Raw genomic sequence first — 4,487 nt, forward strand, 5'->3', positions numbered from 1 at the left:
TGGCTGCAGGGCCATCCTTGAAGCATGGCTGCAGTGGGTTCTGGGTATGAGTGTACCTGACACTGGTTCTGTGAGCCATTGAGAGGATTTCTAAATGATGGCCCTGGAGACCTGAAGCACAGGGGCTCCCATTAAAACACACCCTAAAAACAGTGCAAGAGCAACTTACCAATATCACTGTGGAGGGGAAACTAATTGTTAAAAACAAAACAAAACAAACAAACAAAAAAAAAAAAAACAAAACAAATTACCGCTTGGTAGGCTTTGGCCTTGTCTGTTGGCACTTTACAGGGCTCATGGTCAGCCCAGGGAGGCCTCAAATGCATGGGTTCTGGAGAGGAGGTCACGTGCACATTAGTCTATCTCCTTCAGACATGTAAGGACTCAAAGCACATGTCCTGTGGTTACTGAGGGAGTAAGACTTAAAAATGTGAGTTTGGGGGTTCTTGATACAAAGGCCTCTGAAAAGGCACATAGGTCCCAGTGCAAACGTCCTGTTAGATTGTTTGATCAGAAAACTCCACAACGGGATGCTTGCTGCTTATTTCAGCTGTTCTGTAGCTTGAATGTTGGGTCCGAATTTGAGGGTGATCACCAGCTATGACCAGCTCCTCCCAATGACATTTCAAACAAATTTAAACAGGTGGAAATGGCTCTTCTTATGGACCTATTACTGTATTTGGGGTTGTTACAGCAAGCAGGATTCTGACCTCTATCCCATCTTCCTGGAAAGAAGGAGGGGAGTCGATTAGTGGAGCCTAGGCTAGGGGAAATGCACTGCAGCACTACATCGGCACTCGTTTGCTTTTCCTGATCTTTGGGCCTAGGATATGGCAACTTTAAAAAGTAAATGAGCTGGAGTATGGCTGCACACACCCTTTGTCCAAACACTTTCAAGGCAGAATCGGGTGGACCTCTGAGTTGGAAGCCAATCTGATGGACACCGCAGGTTCCAAGCTGGCCAAGGCTACATATTGAGAATCTCCAAAAACAAACAAATAAACAAAGCAAATAAATAAAAACAATCTTAATTTTAACTACCAAAGAATTGCCAGGAGTATAGTGTTAAAACCAAGATCGTTATTTCTGCTTAAAAGCAAAAACAAACCCAAAAACTCACTGCCTTCGAGTGCCGGGTGTGCTGAGACAGTCATTGAAGCATTCGGCTGTGGTTATTATCTGCCATTCTGACACTCTTCACGTGGCTTTCTGTTTGTTTGTGCTTGCATGCTGGGATGAAACCCAGGGCCTCATGCGGCTAGGCAGGCGCTTTCCCATGGCGCTGTCTCCTCGGCCCTTTAAAATCGCTTTTGTTTGGGACATCCAAGTACAGTGTGGTTCGCTATGCTTTAAAAGGAAACTGTGGTGTGCTCCCAGCCGCAAGCCTGAAACCTCGAGGAATCTCACACAAGCGCTTCCTCCGGGTGGGAGACTTACAATGTTCTTTCTTTCCCTTTGTACTGCTACTTCCTGTTCACCTCTGATGTCTCCCTTGCTGTTGTCTTTCTTGCTCTGTGACCCCAGATGTATAGTCCACAGGGCCAATTCTTCCGACTTCTGGTTTCTGGTTGAGCTTTATCAAGGTGTGTGTACATGTGTGTGTGCGTATGTGTGTGTGTGTCTGTGTGTATCTGTGAGTGTGTGAGGTGGTTTGTGTGTGTGCGTATGGTGCATATGGTCTATTTGGCATGTGTGTGTGTATGTGTGGGAGGGTGTGGAGGTGTGTGTGTGTGTGCAGTGGGTATGTGTGCATGTGGATATGTGGGTATATGTCTGTGTGTCTGAGAGTGTATTATGAGAGAATGTGTGTGTGTGTGTGTTTCTGGATGAGATCAGAGGAAGGCAAGACAGGCCCGGGAAGCTGCAACTGGACAGCCCCACAGCCCTGTATTCTACAGCTTGAGAGCTGCTCATGGATGCAGTCTTTTCTGGGTTGCTGGTTCTCTTCAGTACCAACATAAGTAAATCATACCATCTCTAACTGTCCCAAGGGTCAAAATCTAGTGACTTGAACTCACCTCTCGGGTTCTGTCCCTTTTTGTAGGGCAGAATCGTGGTGTCGGGGATCTCGGATGGAGATGAGGAGGGTGAGGTGTGGATGGGATTCTATGTTCTATTATAACTTATAGCTTACACCTTAACTTTGAACATGAGACACTGGGCCAGGTTCTACCTCTGCCGAAAATGTTTAAAGTGATAAGATGGTAACTTCCTGATAACTAAGAGAAGAGTTATACATTTCTGTTTTAACGAATTCTGGTAATTGCATAAGAAGTAGTTAGGTTTTTTTCTTTTAAGTTTGACAATCTAGTCCAAAAATGACCATAAATAATATTCTAGTCATACTAGAATATTACCTTTAAATAAGAGGCTAGCATCCATGTGCAATACTGATGTTCACTTACTGCCTGGGGGGAGATGGAAAGACCGGAAGTGTGCTGAGAAGGATAGATGGTTTAGCTGTGCGCATTTGTGTTTTCCGAGATGAGATCTACGTGTCTTTCCTGGTTTCGAAACCCAAGGCTCAGACAGTCTTTCTGCCTCAGCCTCCGGAATGCTCGGGGTTCGCACTACTGCACCTCATTCCTCCCTGCTGACTCTAAATTTTAGTTCACAGAACACAAACACATCGCACACTGAGATACACAGTTGCTAAATAGGAGCATAGGAGCAATGTCCTCGCTGTGCTGAGCTGTCGGAAATCGGTTTAGAGTGAACCACACAATAGTCAGCTAGCTAGAACCCGGAGAGTGACTCTAGAGAAAAATAAGAAAATTGACCATAGGAGGGACAAAGTCCTCCTTGGAGCACTCAAGAGATGGCAAAAGGGTGACAGTAGCCAGTGTTGCATGAGGATGGTCATTGTAGAAGGCAGCTTGTTGATCTTTCAAGTGTGTGCGCCCACTAGCTCAGAAACTCCACCACGGGCATGCGTGGATGGGCTTGAGGGGAGTTGCACTGACCGCATCTCAGGACTACAGTGGCAATATCAGGAAACGCTCAGACATCACGTGACCTGCTAAATAGGTTCAGGGAAGACTATGCACAGGGCTCCTGCTGCTGCTCGGGTGTGGCACAGGGCTGCTGTCCGGACTGGAAGGTAGTCGAGATGTCTGTCAGACCAGGGCAAGAAGCACGTGATACCCCACTCACGGTGCAGCTGTGGATGGAGCGGGTGAGAACTATGGACCTGGCATCATCCAGATGCCCAGGCCTGGTCCCTGTGGCCCTCCCAACAGAGACATCCTAATGTATGAAAACATCATCAACAAAATGGTTTACCTTGTCCTGAGGATCATGCAGCCTGAGGTCAGCTGCCCAGCGCTTAGTCCGCTCCCTCGCTCAGAGCTGCGGGTCAGCTTGTTATTGCGTGTTTTAAATGAAGGCTGTAAAGTGTTCAGGGAAACAGACTGGCAGAACACAGAACTAAAGCTCTGGGTTGGCTCGGATGGGGGCGGGGCGGGGGCGGGTGTCTCATCACTCCTTGCTTTCCTCACTGAGAGTAAATTACGGGTGGGGAGGTTACCCGGAGCCTTGGGGAAACAGCTGAAGCCCATCTTTCTAGGAAGAGGAGCTGATGGCAGGGGGAGCCACCCCCATACTCTAGGAACCAGCTCCCCAGCCCCTCCCTGGCCAGCTGCACAGTGGAGGAGGGCCTCTTCCAGCCTGCCGCCAGCAGGCTGCAGGGTCACGGGGCAGGGCCTTGCCTGAGCAGGCAGCACACTGCTCCATTGTCTGAGGAACACACCCCACTCGAGTCAATGAGAAACAGATGGCCCGGACCACTCTTGCTCCACACACCTCCAGCGTCAGCCTGCACACAGCCTCTAGGGTCAGCCAGGAATCTGCTTTTCATTTTACAGACAGGGAAGAGCCACAGAGGAAGGGGTGAGGGAAGCTATAGTTTCCAGGGCGTCAAGGGAGCTGATGCAATAATAGCTCAGTTCCCAGCCCCTACTCTGGAAGGCAGGACCATCCAACCCGGCAGGATGCCTGCAGCCTGGGCTATAAACTCCAGCTCACCTCCCCCTCCCCCTGGTTCCAGCGAGCCCCTGCCGGAATCTGTGGGCTGTTCCCCAGGCTCTCGGGCCAGCAGCAAAAGAGTTCAAATGGGGTTTTTCAGTTTGCATTGTGAGAAGAAACCCCGTAGTCAGTCGCAGCAGGAAGCAAGCCCCAGCTAGGTGGGGTGGGAGGAATCTGGGTCTGGTGGCCTCTCACAAGCAATCATTTCAAACACTAGCAGGGGAACAAGCCAGGGGCAGCCGTTTGGCTAGAACAAGGCACGAGGGCACACCTGGGTGTAAGGAAGGGTGTTGGCGCTGTTTGGGTCCTATCCAAGCTCTCTTCCTAATTGCTGCATTACCTCAGGCCAACCACCTAAACCTGAGCCCTTGCTTCCTCATCATACAGCTGGGCACATAGGCAAACACCGCAAGGGTAACCCTCCAGAGCAGGGTTGACCTGCACATGACGTGTCCCTTAAAGCC

The sequence above is a fragment of the Meriones unguiculatus genome, chromosome 3, assembly GCF_030254825.1.
Source record: "Meriones unguiculatus strain TT.TT164.6M chromosome 3, Bangor_MerUng_6.1, whole genome shotgun sequence".
Classification (NCBI taxonomy): domain Eukaryota; kingdom Metazoa; phylum Chordata; class Mammalia; order Rodentia; family Muridae; genus Meriones; species Meriones unguiculatus.